The sequence below is a fragment of the Rattus norvegicus genome, chromosome 9, assembly GCF_036323735.1.
Source record: "Rattus norvegicus strain BN/NHsdMcwi chromosome 9, GRCr8, whole genome shotgun sequence".
NCBI lineage: Eukaryota > Metazoa > Chordata > Mammalia > Rodentia > Muridae > Rattus > Rattus norvegicus.
The window spans coordinates 98,700,922-98,711,391 of record NC_086027.1 but is presented as its reverse complement, the minus strand read 5'-3'; the positions used below and the strand labels follow the sequence as shown (position 1 = coordinate 98,711,391).

The 10,470-nt window shown below is 49.9% G+C and overlaps 1 long non-coding RNA gene across 1 annotated transcript; it reads left to right on the top strand.

The window, feature by feature from the left end:
* The first annotated feature begins 285 nt into the window (after nt 1-285).
* On the top strand, nt 286-9,816 carry LOC134480410 (uncharacterized). The gene is made up of 2 exons (XR_010054867.1): nt 286-5,378; nt 6,013-9,816. It is a non-coding gene; the product is annotated as an uncharacterized LOC134480410 (long non-coding RNA).
* The last annotated feature ends 654 nt before the right edge of the window (nt 9,817-10,470 follow it).

Below are 10,470 nucleotides of genomic sequence, written 5' to 3'. Positions count from 1 at the left end.
CTTAATTCATTTCCTGTTGCTATGATAAAAATGTCCTGACAGGAGCAACTTGGGGGAGAAAGGGTTGGTTTTAATGCACGGTTTTGGGTTGCAGCCCATCATTGTGGGATCAAGGCAGCAAGGTCCTGAAGCATCCTGACCACAGAGAATGAGTTAATGCTTGCTTGCTTGCTCTCTGTGCTCTCTCTGTGTCTCTGTCTCTCTGCCTCTGTCTCTCTGTCTCTCTCTGTCTGTCTCTGTCTGTCTCTGTCTCTGTCTCTGTCTCTCTCTGTCTCTGTCTCTCTCTCTCTCTCTCTCTCTCTCTCTCTCTCTCTCTCTCTCTCTCTCTCTCTTTCTCTCAGAGTCCCAGATCCCGCTAGGGACTGGTGGCTAAACCTAGGTCTTCCCACACCAATCAACATAATCAAGGCAATAGCCAAGAATAACCAAGACAATGTCTCACAGGCAGCCTTGGTGTGGACGGTCTCTCATTGAGACTCCCTTTCCGGGTGATTGTAGATTGTGACAAACTAACAATTACGCTAAACGTCCCACTCATGAATCACTGTTACCAGTAAGCATGGTTAGGTATTCCGTCTGTCTGTCTGTGTCTGTCTGTCCCCTGTCTACTTCTCCATCCATTCACATATCCATCCAGACACTCTCTGGTCCTTTCCTCACTCAGTGCCATACCATCGGTGATAGTTGATATTAGCTGGAAGCCTGACATGACTTGTAGTCACCATGGGAACACATCTGAATGTGTCTCCAGGAATATTTCCAGAAAGACTTAACCAGTCCACTGTAATAGTTCGGATGAGAAAGTTCCCCTAGAGTCTTGGACATTTGAATACTTGGGCCCTAGTTGATGGGACTGTTCGAGAGGTTTAGGAAATGTGGCCTTCTATTGGGGGAGTATGGCACTGAAGGGGGACTTTGAAGCTTCAAAAGCCATTCTCTGTGTCCAGGTCAACTTTCTCTGCTTCCTGTTTGTACTTCATACTTGAGCTCTAAGCTTCCTGCTGCCACAGCTCCACTCAGACATCACAGAATCAGGAGGGTCTTGTCCTCACTTTGGGCCTGAGCTTGAACAAGCGATGGGACCACGAGTGTATGGCACAGCACATGGTGTATGCTGTATCAGGGATCAAAGCCAGAGCTTTGTGAATTCCAGGACATCACCCTGCCAATTGAGCCATATCTCCATCTCTCCTTAATTTCTTAAACATACCCTCCCTGTTGGAGGCATGTTACTGGTTCATTCCAGTCTGTCCCAGTGACTTCTCTCTAGACGATAATTGATGCATTTGCAAAAATATAAATAGAGGGGGGAATATGTTTTAGTGACTGTGTGGTGAGGTGTGGGGTAGGGGGTGCCTTGGTGGGCCCATGCTGAAGCATCCTCTCCCTGAGGGAGACTACAATGATGGTATAGTATAGAATAGAGTTTATTCGGGGCATGGGGAGGAGAGTAGTAGAAGGAGAGAGAGAGAGAGAGAGAGAGAGAGAGAGAGAGAGAGAGAGAGAGAAGAGGAGGAGGAGGAGGAGGAGGAGGAGGAGGAGGAGGAGGAGGAAGAAGAAGAAGAAGAAGAAGAAGAAGAAGAAGAAGAAGAAGAAGAAGAAGAAGAAGAAGAAGAGGGAGGAGGAGGAAGAGGAAGAGGAAGAGGAGGAAGAGGAGGAGGAAGAGGAAGAGGAGGAAGAGGAGGAGGAAGAGGAAAGAAGTAGAGACCAGCCATGAGCATGTAGAGGGGGGGGAAGGGAATGGAGAGAGAGCAGGAGCGGGAAGGCAAGAGCAAGAGCAAGAGAGAGAGAGAGAGGAGGGGGCAAGCAGCCCTTTTTACAGTGAGTCAGGCATACCTGGCTGTTGTCAGGTAACTGTGGTGGGACTTAGACAAAATGCTAGCAATAATGATGATGTTCTAGATACCATGGACCCTGGACAAAAAGGGCTACACTGAGGAGCCAAACTTTGGAGAACAGGAAACCTCTGAAACAATATCTCCCAGCTGCATATGTAAGCCAAGGCTGTCATCGTGCCTCAGCTGACCACGCTTCCTCCAGCAGCTGTCCGTGTCAGAGAACATTTGGGCCTTGCTGACCACATCTCAGCCTTGTACTATTTACTCAGTAAGACCCTCTTGGGATATCCCGCCCACCTCTCCTTTCCAAAGCTGTCCTGTCCCAGAATGAGAAAACTTGTTCAGTATGGTAGTCTCTCTCTCTCTCTCTCTCTCTCTCTCTCTCTCTCTCTCTCTCCTGTTCTCACTCTGCCACACTTCTCATCCCTCTGAATGTATTCTTCTCTCCTCCAGACCAAGGTTTGAAGGGAGACACCACCCATCACTCAGACAGGAGGAAGGGGTTCCAAAGGGGAGCGAGGTCAGCTGTGTTCGGCGTTTGAGCCGAGTGAGGCTTCCTATTTCCAGATTCCTCCTGAGGGCTCCTCATGTGATGCTGGCTGGAGAGTCAGCACCGGTCTGTTCCAAGTTCTTTCACTAAACTGTAGCACAGTTCCTGATTGAAAAACCACATGTTACGTGGCATGTCTTTCTCCAGTTTCCACAGAACCCAGCCATGAGCCACCAACAGTGTGGGAAAAACAGTCAAGACGTCTCCATTTGGTTTGTGCTTGAGATGGATCCTGAGGCCTTGAGTTGACCAGGCTGACACTCTACCATGGAGACACAACGCAGCCCCTTAAGGAAGGGGCCTCTGAAGAGAGTTCTCCACAGAACTTCCCTGGGGAGCCCAGGTCCCTTTCTCCCCAACTGTCCCTCTTCATCCAAAGTCACTTGGCTTAATCCTGTTTTTGGTTGTTTACAGCATAGTCTGATAGAAGGAACATGTTCAGGGTGGACCAGAGATAACCAGAACTCCAAAGCCATCTGAGGCTAGCTCTTAAGTAAGACCTTTGGGACATTTGGCTGGATGTCACTTCCCCCGTGACATCTTGTTGCTGTATTTTCTCCATTCTCCTTTTAGACCTCCTTTGAGTGTCCACACTGGCTAATACAGCAGTGTTCTTACTGTCCGTGATTATCATGGGCATGATTATTTTCCATTTTTAGGAGAGTAAAAAAACGCCACAAAAGATCACCTCAGACACGGATTTGTCCATCCAAACTCTAAGAGGTGGACTGACTGAAGTCAAAGCTGATACATGGGTTTATATGTTTTAGAAAAAAAATCACAGTCACCGACACTTGGACAGGTGAGCTAAAAGTGTCCTGGCAGGTGTGGGGAAGTGACCGCAGGTCCTCTGCTGCAGCCTGGGGGATCCCCAGCCCACAGGCTCCTCCAGGTTCAGATGCTGGGGACATCACTGCCTCTCAGCCCTGTCTCTGTTTCTCTGGTCCCTGCTGAAGAATACCCCAGTGTCTCGTCCACCACACTGGCTGGAATGGAACTTGGACTCTTATCTCCTTCCAGCCACAGTTTAGGGACCCTTGACACACGCCCCTAAGAAGTAGTTTGGGGGAAATTTATAAGGGTCTGCCCACCATCTGGACTACCTCTGGGTCTCAGAAGTTCTCTGGCCATGTCAGTAGAAGCCAGGGTGGGAGGACTTCTTAGTACATCTCCCAGCTATGACCCCCGTCATCCTTCAGCATGGTTCTTGGGCCCCACCATGAGCATGCAATGAACGCCTTCCTCCAGGACCCCAAAGCTTTCCAAGGCTTCTGTTGTCTGCTTAAGCAGGCCCTTGAATACCTGGGAACACAGAGCAGGGCATGGTTAAATATAGAAGAAAGCCATCCCCCCAAAATTCTAGTCCTATTATCTAACATTTCTTTAGACCATTTTTGGAAAACAACTCTCCACCACCCCTCCTGTTCTCAGCTCAACAAGCCCTTAGAGATCTGACCCAGCTGTTCTTTCCCTGTACTGAAATGGGTCCTGCCTTCCCCACATTTGCCAAGTTTGCCAAGAACAGGGTGAGTCTCACCACCACCATCCAGTGGTACCTGGGGACGTCTCAGGTATTCATACATAAGTCACCTCTGGAGGAGGTCAAATGGCGAGCTGTAGACTGGTCTTTCTTTTTCTTCCCGAGCTCCATGCAGGGCTGGTCACGCCAGTCACCCCAGGGAGTGTGAGTCCCTGGGAGCACTGCATAGTATGGATGGGTCTCCTTCAGGGGTTGTTTGAGAACACAGGGTTCTTTCCAAGGTTGTCAGGAGGGGTGCTCTGAGCATGACTGATTTCAGCAGTCTTCAGGCTTCCCAGAAGTCTTGAGTCTCTAGACTTAGGGGTGATTTTGTGTTCATGTTTGTTGGCACAACAGGAGTTGGAAGCGTTCTGAGACTATGAAGGGTGCTGAGTGTGTGCTCTGACCTGGAGCACTGACATCATCAATAGCCCCTCGACCAGAAAGCCAAAGGCAAAACCAGGTGACTTACAGAATGCTTTCAACTTCCACGGCACGGAAACCTCTACCGGGGCTGAATGTGATCTACTGACGCAGAGTCAGAAGGGACACCCAGGCACCACACCGTTACCGAGAAAGTCACCATTTAGATTTACTATGTGGGTTTCTGAAGGAACACGGTTGCACATCTACTCGCCTCGGGTAGGGCACCAGTGGGATGAACTCCACACGAGTCTAACTCCGTGGGCCGATGAGTTTATTGAGCTTACAAACAAGGGGCTAGGATGAGGGTCATTTACAGCTGATGAGACTTCCAAATAACCACATGAGTGACAAATGCTACCCCAGCATGGATGTAAACTTCCCAGAGCTACCTAGTTGGAGATGTCCCGTCTTCCCCTTCCAGCCAGCCTTCCATCCCTTTTTATCCTAGCTTCTCCCAAGACCATGCTTTGCTAAGGCACAATTACATATAACCAGGAGGCAGCTGCAGGAGGGAGAGATTGGCTGGAGTCTAAGGTAAGAGCTTAAGGACCTCCCTAGCCTTCCTTCTACAAGGAGCATCAAGAAGTCTGACCTTGCAAAGGCTTTGACGACGACTACCCCAAGCTCTCCTTCTAGGAGAGCGTGTCAACAGGCCTGATCTTACTGATGGCCTCTTTCCAATATTCGTAGGCATTTTGTTTGAGACTGTGATTTCCCTCATGCTCAAAGGGTAGCATTCCACACAGGATTTAACACCTGAGTAATTGATCACGAAATAATGGAAGAGTGCTAAGCTCAGAGGAATTATGGTCTTTATTGACTACTCATTTAATTATAAATGTAGTTGGTTTCATTTCAATAATGACCATGTTTGACAGATGCCTCTCTAAATGGATGGAAGGAGTCTGTCTGGCCCGCCACAGTGCAAGCCATTTCTCTCTGCAATAAGGACAAACCGCCTTCCCGTGTGTTTGAAACCAGCCAGAACCCAGAGGTGCTGGGACAACATTGTCCTAGGAAGCTCAGCGAGAAACAATAGGAACAGGTCAGTGTATGCATGGTACATAGGGAGTCAGTCTTGCTACCAGGAGGAGTTAGCCAAGAAGGGCTGGAGGAGGAAGAGAGTGGCAGGGACTAGATAGGTCTTGTGACTGAAGCCACTGGTCCAGGGTCCTGATCCTGTTGCTTACTAAGGACCCATGCAGAGAGACCCCTTATCTTTCCTGAGCCTGTTTCCTTAATTGTGGAGTGACCAAGGAGACTGACTGCTCACCACTTAGGACTTTAGCAGGATCGGTGATGATGACAGTGTGGGACTGTGCCAAAAGCAGGCATCACAGTGGCCCAGGAGGCAGTAACAATGTCTCCTCTCTCAGAAGAGCACAGAGTCCCCAGTAGTTGTGAGAAACCTGTTTTAGGCTGGAAGGACCTTGAGCTGCACTGCCCCATACTGATGGGTACTCAGCCCTTCTGTTGCATTCTGAGGCGCTGTACCCACGTCGCTGTGGCCATCACTGTAGGAAGATGGAAGGAATATGAAAGCCAGGGTCTCTTTAAGTCTGGACTCAGTGAGCTTAGGATATGGTGTGCAGTGGGCAGGGTTCAAGACCATGGAGTCTTTTTAAAAGAGTATGAAACGGACTTCAACATTGAAGGTCCTCACTTTTGCTTTCTTCTAGGGCTGCACTGTGGTCTGAAAGGATCAGTCTGGTTTGCCCAGGACATCAAAGCTAGGCTCATCAATGCCAGAGGTGGAGTGGGGGTCGGGCAACAAGCTTGTCATTTCACTGAGAACATACATATCACTTACCCAAGTCATAAGAGAACAGGGGACTGAAGAAATTGAACTGCCAGTCAAGAATTGTCCCCTAGACGGACATGTGCAAAACAGCTCTGGGGAGCCTAGCTTGTGACTCACAGGCAGTCTCCCCCGCCCCCGACACTGCAGCTGTGGGCAGCATGGCCACCTTCTGATTCACGTTTTCCAAGGTTACCCAGAAAAATGGAAACCATCTGGATGCACCAGCTCCCACTCAGATGGACGCCCACACTGTTCTCAGACTGGCATAGAAGCTTCCATAGTCCCTGCTTGCCCAGAGCAGTTTCCTCAGCTGTAACGTCTGTCTGTCTCCATCATCATCAAACTCCAGGCCCACTGACCCAGAAGGCATCCGCACAGGGTGCCAAATGAACATGGAGCTGCCTGCCTACAGCCAGGGTCTTTTAAAGTCCCCTTACTTGCTGTTCTCCTGGGTAACTGTCCTCATACCAACTACAGGACAGCCCGTGGTGCTCCTTCAATGAACCATTTCTTGTCTGACTTGGGCAATGACACTAGGGTTCCTCTCTAATTTGGGGTTTTGGATATAATGCAAAAAAGGAGGGATGTCCGGAAGGAAAGGGTGTCCTGGGAGAGTCCTCAGAAGTTCCCAGCATATGCTGTCTTGGGAACACCACTCTAGCCGTGTGCAGCTGGCCACTGACAGTCCGACTCCCTGTGTGTGTGTGCGCACACGCATGCTGATTTATGAAGAATTTTCCCGGAAGATAAGCCCCACCTGCGTTTTAGATCTAAGAGTACCCAGTACAATGTGGAGCCTGGTAAAGCGTGCTCTCCTTGCTAGCTGCAGGGCCAGACTCCCTGGCTCTATTCCTACTCCCACATTGGCTGCCTGGCCCAGTTTTCTGGGGACAGTAACGGTTCATCTAGAGACTGCTGGAAGCCTGAAGGAGACACACCAGCTTTGAGGCTCCCGGAGAACACTCAGACAGACTTGGGGGTGGGAGAACGGCAGAGAAAGTACCAGCTCGAAAGTCACTACTGTAGGGACCTAGAGCGTCCCCTGCCCTCTCTGGTAGGGGGTGGCTTAAGTGTCCCTTTTAACAGCCACCCAGGTCCATTTGTATTGAATGAGTCACCCCTCTAAGGCCACCATGTGAAGCTTACATGGTTGTAAGAATCCTCTCATTCTCCTGTTCATGCAGACAGTTGCCCATCCCTGCTGTGGGCTTCACCCCTCTCCCAGCACCTTCACAAGCTTTGGGAGGTTTGGACCCTGTTTGTAGTCATGTGGAGATGCTGGTCTGAAGGGGGGGTCTTGTCTCTAGAGGACCGCAGAGACCTGTGGGATGGATGGTGGTGGATCTGGTGCAGAAGTGGGCCTGAGAGGTCCTTTGCCTGTGTCACCTGCGTGTTAGCAGAGGATATGGAGAATGGGTAACCAGTATGGGGGAGGGGGGAATGGGGAGAGGACAGCCTGGCTGCAGTTGGAAGAATGAGAGGAAGTTGGGTAGGGGAGCACACAAGAACAGGGATGACAACCGAGGCTCTGTGATGCTTCAGAAGGCCCTACCCTTCCCAGGAAGGTGGCTTGTGCCACACTGCAGAGAGTATCAGTTAGGAAACAGAATACCTTAAGGATTGTGTGTTCAGGAGGCTTGGAGGCATGGGGGAGGGGCCGGAAGTCGTCAGAGGCCAGCATTCCCTTCCTTTCTGGAAGCGTGACTGGAGGGGAGGAATAAGGATAGCTATAGTGTGCTGGGTGTGCAAGGGTTGGAGTTTGTCTGGCTTTGGTGTGGGCCTGGGGCGTTTCAGTAGTGTGGTAGGGAATCCACTGCTGAGACGGCAGAAACGCCCCTGGCAAAGTGCCTCGCGCTTCAGAAAGCGGCTGCTTCCTGGCCAGACAAGGAACCAGAACCAGACAGTCTTTTCACGAGGTGACCCTTCGCAAGGAAGGAGGCACAGGCCTCTGAGATTTGAAGTCACCTCCCCCACTTAAAGATACTTGAAACAGCTGCCAGATGGGCCACCTCCCCACGTTTCAAGGCTGCCATCTGGTGGAAGTCTGGGGAATAGCAACTATCTTAAACAAGACCCTTTCTACTCCAGGGGCTCCAGCAACTGTTGACAGGTAAGGTGGACAACATATACCCCTAAAGATCATTTTGCCTGGGAGAAAGAGCATCTCTGGGCCTAGTTGATTGACTGGCAAGCAGAGATGGTGATTGATCTACAAAGTGTCACTTGCCTCCCTCCAAGTAAGCAATGCACAAGATACACGGTACTCATGGGTTCAAATCTTGCCCAGCCTTTGAAGCTAACTCCCATGAACATGACTTTGTTCTTGTGTGTAGGGAATGATGGCCACAGAGATCAGTGTCATCACGTAGCATATGCCTAGTGCCCCTGGTTATTCCCTCTCCAGCTATATTGTTCTCGTGACCCATCAGCTCCGGAGACCCACTGTTTAGAAGACCAAATAATGTCTCCTCCACTGAAGGGTCTGGAGTGGGACAGATTAGCCTGGACTGGTCAGAGTCCTGATGAGAAGGACATGGTGATGCACTTTGGGAGTGGCAAACACAGTGAGGAAACAGACCCTCCTCTGTAGAGCCTCCAAAAGAATTAACCTGCTGAATGGCTTCCGTTCCAGGAGGCTGAGTGTGGACTTTCAGCCTCCAGAACAAGAGATAGAACCAGTGTGGCTTTAGAACCCCATTTCCCCGGCTATAGCATCTGTTGCAACTTGACTTGGGAAAATTAATGCCAAGATCAAGGTTCAGAGGTCAAAGCTCAACAGATGTCTAGACACTGAAACTCACCGGCGCCACAATGTGCAAGTAAATGACCTGAAAACTAGCGGGGTCTCACCCTTGTGTCCCTCGGGTTGGTTCTAGGTCATTTTTATTTATTTCTTAAGGCTGGTGAGATGGCGCCGGTGCCGCGGGGAAAGCACTTGCCACTCAAGCCTAAGGTCCTGAGTTTGATCCCCTTGAACTACAACAACAACAACAACAGCAAATATGTGTGGACAAAAGTGGAAGGAATAACCAACTCCACAAACTGTCTTCTGGATTCCACATACGTGCTGTGGCAAGCGCATCCCCCACGTCATAAGCGCACACACACAATAATAATTCTCATTTGTCAGTATCTAAAAATCACATTTTCACACCATTTTTTTCCTACCTGAAACCCACGTCTCCCCATGGTGATATCTGGACTTGGCAACCAGAACCTTCCAAACCTACTTCCCTCCCACCAGACTTTGAAGATTGTGTTGTCACTATGGCACAGGAGCGTAGTTTAAAGAGGTCGCACTGTAGTGGAAGACATGAATGACAGCCAGTTATTTCTCCACTCAAACCTTCCACTTCTAAATAATATGTTTGCCCTGGGGTGCTCATCTACTGAGTGTCTAGAATGAAAAACAATGGAGAGTTAACTCACTGGACCCCCAGGCCAAGCCCCCTCGCCTCTGGACCTCTCGACCTGACTAAACCGTAGGATTCAGGCTTCAGAAGGTCTTCCAGGAGTGTTACAGAGGGGAACTGAAGACACCTCAGGGTCAGACCTGGTGCTCAACGTCACAGCCTTGGATACTGTTGGGGGAGATATCAGGATTGGAGTGTCAGGTTCCCGAGTCGGAGACCCTTGTCCCCAGGGTCACGTCACATCTCTCTGAATAAAGAATGAATTAGAAGGAAAGGGGGAGTGTAGAAACACCAAGGTTGGATGTGTGGAGAAGAAAGTGCTGTTCAAGAGAGGGAGCCTGAGGGTATTGTGAGGTCCCAGGAGCTGTGATGTCATGGGAGGGGGTGTCATCTTGGACCCCAAGATGTCTCTGAGGTTCTGAGTTCTAAAAGTCCCTGAGGATCTGGTCAGGGCTCCTGGCTTTGCTATAGAAGATGCCCACCCATGAAGGAGGGCAGTGGAGCTGAACCTTAGCCTTGGAATCTTCTGCAAGTTGGGCACTTACAGAAGAGAGGAGAAGCTGTCCCTGTCTGTGGCTTTTGGGCCATAACCAGCAAGCTGGTTCTTTTGTAGCTGACTGATTTATAACTCCCCAGGACAGGGTCTACACGTGCTTAGAAGTTTGAAGCTTGTGTTGTAGACACCACACCCTGTGTGTAGAATTAAGAACTCAGAACTTACCAACTGCACATCCAAAGTCCAAACTGGTACAGAAGACAAGGTGAACTCCACAGACCGGGAACATTGTAGCATGTTTGAAAGGTGGCTTTCTGAGCAGCGGTGATGGGTCATGATGGCAGCTGGCAAAACGGGAATGGGTTTCCACTTACAGAGATGGGAGTCTGTCCTGAGAAGTCCTGTTCACTGTGGCCACCTGAAAAGC